Source organism: Schistocerca gregaria, chromosome 3, assembly GCF_023897955.1.
Source record: "Schistocerca gregaria isolate iqSchGreg1 chromosome 3, iqSchGreg1.2, whole genome shotgun sequence".
In the NCBI taxonomy this organism is placed as follows: domain Eukaryota; kingdom Metazoa; phylum Arthropoda; class Insecta; order Orthoptera; family Acrididae; genus Schistocerca; species Schistocerca gregaria.
This window is the reverse complement of record NC_064922.1, coordinates 140609200-140624421: the sequence shown is the minus strand read 5'-3', so window position 1 is coordinate 140624421 and position 15222 is coordinate 140609200.

The following is a 15222-nucleotide window of genomic DNA, read 5'->3' as shown; positions in this document are numbered from 1 at the left end:
GGTGCCACGACGTCCGTCTAGCTACTTCCTGTTTTTAAGCAGAACCATCATCTGAGAGAGCCTTCCACCCAGAGCTTGAGTTCTACCTGCCATTTGATCTCCACTGGCGTTGCAATCTCTACTAGCATGGGCAATCATTCTGATAATAAAGACACTCCTGTCACCTTTCATGCAATCAGCGTTAACAGTTTAAAAGCGGTGGCTCGTTTTATTTTACTGGTTACTGTCCCTCTGTGTAGGGGCTGTAATTTTTGATATTCCTTTTTTTAAACCAGCAAGGTAAAACAGAGGCCACTGCCTCCACCACATCAAGTGGATTTAGTGCTCACGTACTCACAATGAGCCGCCAACACTTCCCAGTTTATCAGTGGGGGATAAATGAAAATTATTATTACTATTATCGGTGCCATGCGTGCAATGGTCGTGCCAGGCGCACGATATTGAATCTTGATCCTATCATTAATGGCGCGAGACCTGCACGACCTTGTAGCAACCGTTATAGTTCTTCATTATTCTACTGTGACACTAAGGATGGTTTCACACAATGAAAGGGAGAATGTACAGATTAAAGGACTCATTTATTTAACAGTTGAATACTGAACAATTATTCAATCAAATGAGGGTGGGGGAAGAAAGAATTGAGTTCAGTAGCTTGCCCCAATGCTCGTTCATAATAAGCCACGATAGCAGGAGACAAAGAATTTTAGGGACGATCGCCGTATTATCAAATGGGGTCCAATTTGCTAAAGGAAGGGGTTGCAGGCATGCAACGACCACCACCATGAATCAGCCAGACTAGAAAGATGCTACTGTGGGTGAATTGCTAGGTAGCCTACTGTACTAAAGGACTACAACCAGCAAGACGCGAAACCATTCATATAACTTTGGCGCGCGATCCGACTACGTTAACGAAACATAAAGGGGCGCGAGACACTCACCACGTGGCGGAGGACAAAGGGCACAAGTTTTCAAGCTAGGAAGACATAAATTCTGAGTCGAATTTTACACAAGAGAACTGAAAGAGCTACTGTCGGACGAAGTGGGAAAGTCAGTATGAATGCATGCACTTTAGTGGCGTAGTGCAAGCTTCTGTGACTAACCAACACGTCTCGCACATTATGCCCGACTGTATAAGGAAACCCCCTAACACGGAAAACATTGCATAAACCGTAATTCAAGGAGCGCACATAAGTACAATGACCTATAAGGTTCCCCCTGGGCCTCAGGGCGCGAATCTATACTGCACGTCGGCGCTCATGCTCACCGAACTTCATCTCCTGGAAGCGGCAACTCCGGCCTCAGGCACGTTAACACTAGAACTGACTCCTGCCCCTTTGTCCACCACCCATCCGCGGAGGGCGCGCACCTGAACTGGCCAATCATAGGGCCGGAATTTCACAGGGAGGGGAGCTCGCGACGTTAAAGTTGAGAAGAAATGTCAGTTACAAGGTTGGTAAGGCAGGTTGGGGAGCTGAGAGCAGGAGAAACTTTGGCCACTACTGAACTCTCAAAGGCCACCACGTGTTACCCTGGCGATCGGAAAAAGGATAGGAAATGGGGAGCCATCGTGGCTGCTAGGAAGACTGCTGCCCTCGCCCATAAATAAAGAAAATTCCTGGCGCCAAGCTCCTCTCACAGATCAGTGTGTGACAAGCTGCAAAAACCGTCAAATAAATCAGGCAACCAATAGAAATTATTAATATTACTTGAATTATTAGTTTACCGAATACCAGAATGCGTGGATTAGAAATATCAAATGCGAGCACTGAATGGTGAATGAAGTGCAGGTGTTTCAAGTCATTCACAAGGCGTACGTGACGCTGTCACTCACCTTTAAATATTCATGCATACCATGTAAGGGCGCCGCGGATGGTAACGAAAGCGGTCCTACTGAGAAAAGAAATGGTACCTCAGCCCGTCACACCAGGTTTACGGGCCGCATGGCGGATGACAGACAGGTCGGTTTCCCACCACAATCGGGGGCGTCTCCAGTCCCGTCTCCGGCCTACTCATTGACTGGAGTGGAATTCAGTGATCTGTCCCACTTCTAACTCTGCCCCAATGCCAAGTGAAGACTCATCTTTGGACGTCCTGGACAGGGGCGGGAGTATCAACCTGACTGCCTCCCGTCAGTCTAGAGTGACTGTCTCGGGTCCCATTTCTGTTCTTAGCAGAAATCCTTTGGTTGTCATGCGTGACACCTTACAGCACAGTGGCCTGTAGATGATATTCTACACAAGGTTTTGTTGATCTTCGTGGGAAGCCATCCTGGGCTTACATTTCAACAAGATAATTCCCGTCTGCCCACGGTGAGAATTTCTTCTGCTGGTCTTCCTACTTGCCAAACCCTACCTTGGCCAGCAAGGTCAAGGGTCTCTCGCCAGTTGAGAAGGTTTGGAGTATTATGGGCATTGCCCTCCAACCACCTCGGAATTCTGATGATGTAACAGATAGAGTTAGGACAGAGGAGGGTATTCAACAACTCTCTCAGTTCCAAACCAAATAGCTGCTTGCATAAGGGACAGAGGTGAACATATACATTATTGACTTATTCAAATTGTGAAGCTGTTTCTCTTGAATAAATCTTTTTTCTGTAATTTTTATCACTTGTTTGTCTGTACATGTGCATTCCCATTGGTTAACTCCTTTTTTATCTTTTTCGTGTATATTGTTGTAGTGTTCACCTAAAAAAGCACTCGACGCGATATCGTGTTCTTCTGCCACTGACTTACTCCAAATGGTTCAAATTGCTCTGAGCATTATGAGACTTAACTCCTGAGGTCATCAGTCCCCTAGAACTTAGAACTACTAAAACCTAACTAACCTAAGGACAGTGCACACATCCATGCCCGAGGCAGGATTCGAACCTGCGACCGTAGCGGTTGCACTGTTCCAGACTCTGACTTACTCCCCTCTAAGATTTTACAGCCAGCTTCCCCCAATCGTTTCATCAGCTCTCTCGCTCTCTTCTGCTCCTCACCGACAATAAGACCAAAGGCGAACACAGTGAGCCACAGCGCTGCGGTGCATTACCTGCGTCACTGTAGTGCTCGTAAAGGGAAACAACAAGGTACGTTGCCTGGAAGCAGAGGGTAATTATACGTCCTCGCGTCATAGAGGTAGTGCTCGTCGTCGGCTGCCTACAATTTGTTTAGACGAGTAACTGCTGCCAAGTGCGTCTCCGGTTCGTTAACACACAACAGCCAAGACTGTGTGAGTATTCCTAAATATCACAACTAACATTGCCGAAACGCTTTGACGCACGCCGCTTTCCAAACAAGAGTCAGGGACACACTGAACGAGGCAGTCACGTCTCGCAAATCGTTTCTTTATGACCGATGCTTATTTTAGGTACCTTTAACAGTAAGGCCACAGGCCTCACTTAAACAACTATCACACAATATACATGGTGTTTTCAAGCTCCTATTACATGTTTCTAGATGGCAGATATATTTTTGACACGGAACCCACATCTGGAAATGACTCGTTTGAATACGAAACTGGTTTGAAGCTCGGACCACTACAAAATCGCCAGCTTCATGGTACGCACACAGCGGAGACATTGAACCCTAACCTCTGTCTCTACAGGTGCAATGTTTCGAGAACTCGTCCTGCAGCTTCCTTCTTTCTGCACGGTGCCCTCTCGAAAGCTGTGATGAGTGCACGCCTAGTGCACCGCAGTCATCCCTCCTAATTGCGAACCTGACGGTTTCTCGTCGCAGCTATTATTGTAGTCTACTGGTTACCAAGGTGTGAGTTATTACCCCATGAGTGATAAAATGAAATTTCCTGAGGGGTAAAAATGTAAGGATTCGATTTAGTTTCGATCAGTTAAATATATTATTTTTTAAAGACCGTTACTATTACCACACTTTTATGAGACTGATATTGATTACATTAATTACATTTTAACAATAACCCGCGGAACAATGTGATGGTGGATACAGTTTGTGAAAGGAATGTATGAACAACATCGCCCTCACATACTACACACACACACACACACACACACACACTTTATTAGAATGCACCTACGACAGAAAAACTGAGACGTGTACGTAACATATGCATAAGTATTTGGTGAAAATGCGTTCTACCTGTTGCAGATAGTTCCCAAAATGCATCACTAATTACTTCATTGTTGACCTTGCAATAGTAAATGAAGTAATTTATTCCAAAATATAACGATAACTCTGTAACGGCTACTAGACTGTTGTACAACCTAAGGAATTATCATGAGCATTACAATCATTATTTCTTTATTACAAATGTTTGAAAAGATATATATGTATATATATGTAAATACAATAAGATGCATCCGTGGTGTACCGCATTCGGCCTCCCTGTTGCGAACCTGAGTATTTCTCGTCGCAGCTGATATCGTAATCCAGTGGTTCCAAAGGTGGAAGTTACTATATATTAGTAAGTTATTTATATACATTTGATGAAAATACAATTTGGCTAGATGAAAAATCGAGTCGCCAAGTGGCGGCAGCAAAAAAGCACGTTAGATGTTGAAATGTGCAAACTTTCGGAGCCAGTGGTTCCTACTTCTGGGAGAAGCGCTAGGGTGGAAAATTCACAACAACAACAACAACGATAATAATAATAATAATGATTACGATGATTATGATAATTGTTTAGGCCCTACGACGGTCCAGTACCCATTACAGAGTTAATGTTCTGTTTTGGAATCAATTAGCTCATTTATTGTTGCAAGGTGAACAATGAAATAATTAATGATGCACTCCAGGAACTGCCTACAACTCGAAGAACGCATTTTCACCAAATACTTATGCATATGTTACGTATATGTCTCAGTTTCACTCCCGTAGTTGGATTCTGCTGAGTGTGTGTGTGTGTGTGTGTGTGTGTGTGTGTGTGTGTGTGAAGTGGGTAGAGTATGTGAGGGTAATGTTGTTCATACATTCCTTTCACAAGTTGTACCTACGACCACATTGTGTCACGCGTTAATGCTAGACGTTGTAGAGAAATATGGTTACTGGAAACCGATGTAATCAATAGCACAGTCATATTTCATTCCACTTTGGCCTGCACCATTGCGTGGTTTCTGTTTTAAATTTGTTGTGGCCCAGCTATGTCACTTTCCCGTGTAACTCCGGACTGCAACGATTCTACGAGATCGCGGTTTCCTTTCGGCAATTGTTCAGTATTGTGGCCACCAGGGCGCAACAGGTCATTTCAAAGTCAGCAGCCGGCCGCTGTGGCCTAGCGGTTCTAGTCCGGAACCGCGCTGCTGCTACTGTCGCAGGTTCGAATCCTGCATCGAGCATGGACGTGTGTGATGTCCTTAGGTTAGTTGGGTTTAAGTAGTTCTAAGTCTAGGGAACTGATGACCTCAGATGTGAAGTCCCATATTACTTAGAACCGTTTGAATCAAAGTCAGCGAGACAAATAGTTTTTCTAATATTTCCTTAGTTTAAGCCAATTTCTGCATTATTGTAGACTGAGAATGTTTCATTTAACTTACGTAAGGTGTATAAACACATATTGTACATGCTTTTATTTCGAGTAGCTCGATCATGCTAGCGACTTCTAGAACAATTTATTTCAATCAGGATTTTTTCAGTATTTTTACGTAATTCCAGAGGTCGTAAACTATAGAAACTAATATCTATCAGATAAACTTCTAAGAAATTTTCTATCAGTGTATAAAGGGCTTGAAAGAGTGATAATAATAACGATTTTTCAAAAAAACAATTAAGTTTCGTGATCGAAACGCAGTCAAACCCTTATATTTTTACTCATCAGAAAATTTCGTTTTACCACTCATAGGGTAATAACTCTCATTTGGTAGCCTCTGGACATACTACGTTGGATTTCGTGTTTTGTCACCAGACACATCCCAAATCTTTTTTGTTCATGATATGTTGGTGGATACAAACTAAGGAAAAAAAAAACGCATCACGAGGAATTATCTGAGCGGACCAGAAATCAGTACAAGAGATGTACAAGTTCAGACAAACAAATTACTTCAGAAAAATTTGGTTTTTTACTCAGGAGAAAGAACTTCAAAAATTGAGTAAGTCAATAAAGCATTGGTCCACCTCTGGTCCTTATGCGAGCAGCTATTCGGCTTGTCACTAATTGATAGAGATCTTCGACGTCCTCCTGAGATATACCGTGCCGAATTCTATAACAATTCGCGTGTTAGATCGTGAGAATCGTGATGTGGTAAGAGGACCCTCCCCATAACGCTCCAACTATTCTCATATAGGGAGAGACGTGGCTACCTTGCTATCCAAGGCAGTGTTTAGCGGGCACGAAGAAAAGCAATAGAATCTCTGCTCGTGTGAGGGTGGGTATTATCTTGCTGAAATGTAAGCCTATGAGGGCTTTCCATGAATGGCAACAAAACGAGGCGTACAATGTCGTCGGCGTACCGCTGGGCTTAAGGGTAACGCGGACGATGATGGTGATGCTGATGTTTGGTTTGTGAGGAGCTCAACTGCGCGGTTATCTGCTCCCTTACAAATTCCTAACCGTTGCTCAGTCCAATCTCGCCACTTTCATGAATGAGGATTAAATGATGAGGACAACACAAACACCCAGTCATCTCGAAGCAGGTGAAAATCCCTGACCCCGCCGGGAATCGAACCCGGGAGCCCGTGTTCGGGAAGCGAGAACGCGACCGTGAGACGACGAGCTGCGGACAAGTAACGCAGACGACAACTGAAGTAGCCCTGTTATGAAAAGAGATGTCAGCGCATACCATCACCCCCAGCTGACGGTCTGTATGCCGGGCTACAGTCAGGTTTGTATTCCAACACTTTCCAGGGCATCTCGAGACACTTTTTAGGCCTGGGATATCATTAACTGCAGTAAAATTGTTTTCATTGATGAGTCTCGCATGGAAATGAAGCACGTTGACGAGCGGACAGCCGGAGTGATAGTCCTAGGTACCGTTTCTTTTTCATCGCTTTAGTTACACTTACAGCACAGCGGTAAGTCGACGATATTCTACTCCCCGTTTTGTTGCCTTCGTAGCAAGCTATCCTGTGGTTACGTTTCAGCAAGATAATGCTTGCCCGCACGTGGCGAGAGTTTCTCCTGGTCGTCTTTATCCTTGGCAGACCTCGCTTTAGCCAGCACGTTTTCCGTATCTCTCCCTGATCAAGAACGTTTGGTGCATTGTGGGAAATCAGCTCGGGACTTTGACGCTCTAACACGAGAATTAGACAGAATTTGGCACGGTACCCCTCCGTAGGACATCCTACAGCTGTGTCAGTCGACGACAATCGGAGTAACTGCTTGCATACTACGGAAAGTTGGAACAGAGAGGGAGAGAGGATGATGAGATCTATATGTGCGTATGACAATCCCCTTCCCTAGAAAATTTCTCTCCTTCATACCTCGTCTGTGTTACCACAGATGACGTGCCACTGATCTCGTTTGTACTAAGTTTGCAGTACACGCGAGGTGCCTGTTTGCTTCCACCGCCCGAGTGTAATGCATAAGTTCTAATTAATAGGCGTTTAAAAAGCTCTTCTAAGATATTAAGCCTAAAGCATTTCTCTCCGAGTGCAAGATCTGGACGTCTTTTGCATCCTTAGGATTATGTCCTGTGATTAACAAATGGTCAGCGAAAGCTGGATTGTGAACATTGGTGCCTTTTTTGCCGACAGCGTTTCCCATGAATCTTGTCGAAATAGCTCAGCCTGTTTGACCTATGTAATAGACAGGACTATGGCCGCAAATATTTTTATAGATACCAGAATTCTGCAAAGGGAAAAGCGTAGGTTTCAAGCTATGTTTGATATTACTTTTCAAAGAATTATTAGTGGAGAAGGTTAAGTAAACGTTGTATCCTGTAAGAAACTGGACCCAGAAATGGTACAGAGAAATTTTTTTTTCTTTTCAGTAGGTTCGTTTTTAGGAAGGCGTAGGATGGTGACTCTCTTATTGGTTTTCTTACTAAAAATACTATCTACTATAGAAGGATCACAGCCATTATTGACAGCAAAAGTTTGAATCAGATTGATTTCAGAATTGAGATTTTCAGAAGAAAGGCGGTTGGAGGTGCCTCTATGAATAGCTGAATGAAAAAAGGCCATCTTATGAGAATGTGAGTGTACTGAGGTGAATGGAATAATTTGATCAGAACTGGTTTCTTTACGGAGGATATTCAAGTTAATTTTTTCATCTACTATCGTAAGAGAGAGATGCAGAAAATTCACTTCCTGGAACTTATTTTTCACATTAAATTCAAAATAAATGTATTTTACTACAATACGGAGTAAATTCACGAAATCTGAGATTTGTTCAGCAGATAAATCTTTTTTGAAATAACGTAAATTATTTTCAGGTACCAGCACATTTGTGTAAAGATTTTAATGTCAAAGGAAATTAATTTTGTATCTCTAGCCCAATGAACGTCTTTAATTTTACTAACTAAATCTTGACTGTTGTAAACAGAGTAACTGCTATCGAAAACTAAAGATTTTTTCAACATAAATTGCAAGAATTTGGCTAAGTCGTGATAACCACTGTTCATGCTGCTGGGAATTGGGCGGATCGGATGGTTTTTTATGGACTTTAAACTAAGCTTAGGCGACTGCGGATTCATGTAGATTAGGTGCTTATTTAGAAAAGCTTTAAGAAGAGTTTTGGCATCAGTAATAGCGGTTCTGACTCATTTCTATAAAGTTGGAGTGGGGCCCTCTTGTAGCTCGGGAATATCGTTTTCCTGAAAGAACTGTAGAGTTTTTGCTAACAGTGACAATGGTATTATCCTTATCAGCCTTTGTTACCAAAGCATCTCTTTCTACAGGCTTGGTTTTATGGTTTTAATTAGTTTTTCGTCAAAATTAACAGTATTACGAGAATTTGTTAGGTTTTAGCTGACAATACTACAAACATCGGGTGCTACTCTAGTCTGACGCGAACTGTCCTTTTTGACACTTTATAGGCCTGATTTTGAACCAACAAGACAATTTTAAATACATTTTGACTGGATACCTGACTCATGACATTACACTTTAAGCCTTTCTCTAGTAGCGACATCTCAGCTTTTGTAAAACTAAAGTTAGTCTTATTTAAAACCCTGTCATAGAATACATGCTCACTTTTTTCAAAACTAGGTGGATTACATGATTTTACAGATAGAATTCATTGCAGTTAGCTTAGTTTCTTTTCATGCCAAGTGAGAATGTTCTGCCTACAGTTCTCTAATCACTCGTTAATGTGAAACCAAAAATCATCAATGTGAATATTATACTGAGACTAATGCCCGAAAAAGTAAGTTCCCTGTATGCTAAGAAAGATTTTTTAAATGAAAAAGCATATTATTTGTATTTAGAAGTAACAAAAATTATTTAGGCCTGATTTTGAACCAACAAGACAATTTTAACTACATTTTGACTGGATACCTGACTCATAACATTATACTTTAAGCCTTTCTCTAGTAGCGACATCTCAGCTTTTGTAAAACTAAAGTTAGTCTTATTTAAAACCCTGTCATAGAATACATGCTCACTTTTTTCAAAACTAGGTGGATTACATGATTTTACAAATAGAATTCATTGCAGTTAGTGCAGTTAGCTTAGTTTCTTTTCATGCCAAGTGAGAATGTTCTGCCTACAGTTCTCTAATCACTCGTTAATGTGAAACCAAAAATCATCAATGTGAATATTATACTGAGACTTATGCCCGAAAAAGTAAGTTCCCTGTATGCTAAGAAAGATTTTTTAAATGAAAAAGCATATTATTTGTATTTAGAAGTAACAAAAATTATTTGGCTCATTCCAATATTCAAATTTCCACCGGAGGTTCGAATCCTCTCTGGGGCATGTGTGTGTGTGTGTGTGTGTGTGTGTGTGTGTGTGTGTGTGTTGTTCTTAGCATAAGTTAGTTTAAGCAGTCTGTAAGTCTAGGGACCGACGACCTCAGCAGTTTGCTTTCTTAGGAATTCACACACATTTGAACACTTTTTTTTGTTTTTTTGTTTGCGTATTATACATACTTCGTGCTCGCACTCTGGATCATACCTTAATAAGGTTAAGTCAGCCAGTAGAAGATTCCTCGTAGTACTAAATCTGTTGAATGGGTTGATAAATAGTATGGCAGTCTCTGGCACCGATGTTCGTGACCATTACGTAAACACATCTGCAGATATGTCCACGAGTAAAGTGCATCAGTTGGACAGTTTCGGTTTAAATGTTTTCATGACCGGTCTGTATTATATGACTGTTTTAATACAAAAGGTTATTATCTTCTACCTTTTACAAACTGATGGGGTAGTGTTGTTGAAGTCAGGAGACAGGCAAGAAATTCAAGGAAACTTGAAACAGCGGAGAGAAGCATTACACAGTGCTATGGCAAACATCAGTTAAGCAAAAACGGAATTCATGCTCTTGAATTTCGACGACACTCGAACCAGTCTATCTGATGAGGAGTCGGACGTGATGGTACCAAATCACAAAGGTTTACCATACTCAGATATGTAGTGTCTGTAACATCAGATGATGAACTGAAGTTGTAGGTGTTACCAGTCAGATAATCGCTACCGTATGCACGAAGTAACGATTGCTCGCAGCAGTTTTGCGTGTTTTTTTTTTTTTTTTTTTTTTTTCAAATCCTATTCGGGCCAAATACAAAGTATATAGAAACAGCCATTAGGCCAGAATTAATCTGTGGCAGTGTGATATGGGCACAAAAGACTAGAAACTACATTCAACGGAGGAACGCAGTTTCATTCTGTTAGTAATCTAGCAGCGCGATCTACGCAGCAAGCTAGAATACTTTTCTGTCAGTATTAAATTGAGAATTTTGTCCAAAAGTTTCTTCAAATTGGCTGAAACACTTTTATTTCTGCGCAGAAAATTGTAGTAATCTTGTGTCAGTTTGAATTTTGCGCTATTCCGTATAAAAGCGAGTACATTCATATCTATTTGAACCTTTGAAGATGAGTCTCTGAGCATGCACCGTTACTTTTTTCACCTTCACCGGCTTCTGAGAAGCACATTCAGGCTCATTATTTCTTTACACATGCGTCAGAGTCTACCTACAACATCAATTTCTTCTCCATGTCGTGAATTTATTTTCAAAAGCGAATTAGCGCATACGATAATGAGCTAAATGGAAAGGGTCTGGGAGGAAACAAGCCCCGTGGAATCAATTTAATGAGCAGCATTACTCTGGTAAAAACAGTTACTGTGCTACTTTGAAAACAGTCACAGCTTCTTAATAGCTCGTCATAATGAATACTTCTGCGTTCGCATGTTGTGATGCTCCCGACTTGTAACATTAATCCTAGGGCATATAGGAAGTTGTCTAGTACAAGAAACTCATGAAGGACGGCTTGATGAAAGGGGCTCAAGAAGATGAGGGGTACACCCCTTAATACATGTGCAATTTCTGCAGTAATCAACCGAAGTATAAACAGTTTTCATCAAGTAGTTGTATAAAGCAAAACATGAACTCACGAAACGCTCAGCGTAAGCAGAATAAGAAGCCACAAAGTTTAAGAATCTATGATGAGAAAAGCAATTACTTTATCCGAGAACTTATTGGTTGGTTTACGTTTCCACGCCACTGGTGAATAAAACTCTGTCAGAAAACTATACGTTATTGTCATCATCATCATCATCATCATCTTCCTTGCAAGCGTTAGGCCCCTTGACCCGTTACTGTCTCTTCGAGAAGTTCTTTCGTAATGATCTTACATCGTTGCGGTGGTATTGGAACATGGACTTTGGGATCCTCTTGAGATCATTAGCTGTCGATGATTTCTCCAGTTGTGCTGAAAGTTCTCAGTAGCCTGTAATATGTGAGGGTATCATTTTATGTTCCTTCAACACATCATCATTCCTTTTGTGATCTTATTTGGCGTAATCTGCTGTTCGTCTCAAGAATTTCATTTCACTGACTGTTAGTCGTTGCATATGTTTTGTCTTTATTCCCAGCGTCGCTGCCACAGACCATCTGAGGTCCTATCAAGGCTTATTCTGGTGTTCTTATAGACTAGAGAATGTTCCATTACGTTGTTAATAACCCGCTTGTCTATGTACGTGTAGTATCTTTTTCAACCAGAGCTGTTTTTTTTTCAGAAAGATAGTTTGTAGTCTAAATACGTGAATGTGTTCATTAGTTATAGAATTTTATTTTCTGTTTTACTTTGTAAGGAAAATTTGCGGAGAAAGCCATAGTTTTTGCTTTTTTCTGTGTTGATATGTATTCTTCATTTCTTGGATATAATCTGTAACCTGTCAAAGAACGCTGCATCTCATCCTCTGAAGATCCACAAGAGCAAAACAGATTATTTTATTCGTGTAAACAATAAACGAGAGTGGTCAAAGTTCACATCACTCTCATAATCCAGCATGTTTTCTACCGCACTCTGATAAATTTTCCTCTTTCTTCACATAGATTGAATTAGTTATGTAAATATTATCAATAAGTTGCAGGGAAAGATGAGAATCTGCCAGAATCCATAGTAATTCAGTTCTGTTGACTTTATTAAAGGCTCTCTTAATGTCGAAGAAGACAATATGTGTATCACGATTGGATTGTCTTTGATCTTCAACTTGCAATTTCAATGAAAACTAGCCCTCACATGATTATTTTCCTTATCCCTTTCGCTCCTCACTCATGATGAGTTCATAGTGCCTGTAAAAAATATTTGATGATATTTTCAAAAATTTTATAAGCCCGGTTCATTACTGTTGTTCCTCCGTATTTTTCACAATTTTTCAGGTCTCCTCTTTTAAAAATTAGGAATAACAATTGATGTAATCCCGCTTTCAGATACGTAAACATCCTCACTGCCTACACCACTTCTTAATGACGTATCTTCCTCGGCAGAACTGTGGACGCAGTTTTTCATTTCTCTTTAGTCTTATCTGGTGTTGTCTGTGACCTCCACTTTTCAAGGTAGAGTATATATCTTTCGTTTTGTATCACGTTAGTTCTTCTTGTTTCATAATCACTACTTCTATATCAAAAAGTTACGGCTTCAGTTCATACTGCCATTTACTCACGTGATATACCAACTCGTCGTATTCTACCTTTAGTCTCATCGAAAACACTTTGTCAGAGTGCCGCAAATACTGTGAAGTGCACAGCTGCTTGCCCTTCGCCGTTTGGAGGCAAATACAGACTTGCCTTCGTGCTCATTTACACGTTCCTTTACAACCGAATCGAAGTGGTGCAGTGGTTCGTACCTGGACCCGCAGTCGGTAGGACTACGGTCATACCCGCGCCCGTTCTTCCTGATTTAGGTTCTCCGTGATGTCCCTACATCGCTCCAGGAAAATGCCGGGATGATTCCTTTGAAAGGTCACGGCTGACTTTCTCCCCCATCCTTCCCTAAATGGTTCAAATGGCTGTAAGCACTATGGGACTTAACATCTGAGGTCATTAGCCCCCCCCCCCCCCCTAGACTTACAACTACTTAAACCTAACTAACCTAAGGACATCACACACATCCATGCCCGAGGCAGGATTTGAACCTGCGACCGTAACAGCAGCGCGGTTCCGGACTGTAGGGCCTAGAACCGCTCGACCCATCCTTCCCTAACCCGACGGGTCCGATGACCTTGCTGTTTGGTCCCCTGGTTGCACCGAACCGGATACAAGTCTGTAATAATTATACGTAACTGGTTGACTAATCATACAGTGTAACAGATGTTTACACACATAGGTATTGAAGCAATTAAAATATAAAACTGAATGAACAGTCCAACTGTTCGCAATAAGTGTATTTATTGAAGTTGATTAGAGACTAACACAGCCGGTTTGCGACTTTAAGCTGCATTTTCTGGTGTGATTAATGCTATGTCACATAGTATATGAGCTACTACAGAATGCTGCAGAGGAACAGTTATTGTGACTAGGTACAGTTCTAAACCTTCTTCAATTTTTTAAAATAATCATCAATGATGAATGTCCAGTCTGTGTTAAAATCACAATGAATTGTCATCTGTCAGTGATGACTTTAGAGTCGGAAATTTTTTTACAGTGGTAAGGGGGAGTGCCACGAAGAACATACTAGAAATCTCGACTGATGTGGATGAGTGTGGAGGTGAAGGTCGCTTTTGTACGTTTTTCTTGAACAACTTAAAAACCATGGACTCCCGCGGAAACGTACCTCAGTACAAAATTTAACTACATTAAATTTCTTGCAAAATTGTCGAGCTCATTTTTTCTGTAGGGCTAAAAAATTGTGCATTGTATGCAAGAGAATACGAAAATCTCGTGCGTGGTTTATGTAGGCTAGATATAACGTTGAGGATTGCATGACACGACATCGGTGGGTCGAGCGGATCCACCCTCTATGTTTCTGTGTAGTTTGTAAACTTAAAAGCTGCATATGTTTTGGCGCTCTGGTGAATACCACAAAATCAAACAACTTAGGTGACAAAAGTCCTGGGATAGCGATATGGAAACATACAGGTGACAGTAGTATGGCATACAAAAAGGACAATAGGATAGTATACTGGTGGAGTTGTCATTTATGCTTAGGTGAGACATGTGGAAAGGTTTCCGACGTGATTGTGGCCGCACGACGGGAATAAACAGACTTTAACGAGGATAGTAGTTGGAGCTAGATTCATGGAACGTTTCATTTCGGAAACCTTTAGGTATTTCAGTATCCCGAGGTCCACAGTGTCAAGAGTATGCTGAGAATACCAAATTTCAAGAATTACCTTTCACCACGGACAACGCAGTGGCCAACGGTCTTCACTGAACGACCGAGAGCAGAGGCGTTTGCCTAAAGTTATCAATGCTAACGGAAAAGCAAAATGCGCGAAATAGCTGAAGAAAATAACGGAGGACGTACGACGAAAGCATGCGTTAGGACATGCCGTAAATGGGCTACGGTAGCAGACAAGCGACGCAAGTGCCTTCGCAAGTATCACGACATCGCCAGCAGCGCCTCTTCTGGGCCGCATTGTTTGGACCCTAGACAATTTGAAAACCATGGTCTGGTAAGATAAGTCCCGACTTCAGCTGACGGAAGACTTCGAGTGTGCCCGCATCTCGTGGTCGTGCGGAAGCGTTCTCGTTTCCCACGCCCGGGTTCCCGGGTTCGATTCCCGGCGGGGTCAGGGATTTTCTCTACCTCGTGATGGCTGGGTGCTGTGTGATGTCATTAGGTTAGTTAGGTTTAAGTAGTTGTAAGTTCTAGGGGACTGATGACCACAGATGTTAAGTCCCATAGTGCTCAGAGCCATATGAACCATTTGAAGTTCGAGTGTGCCG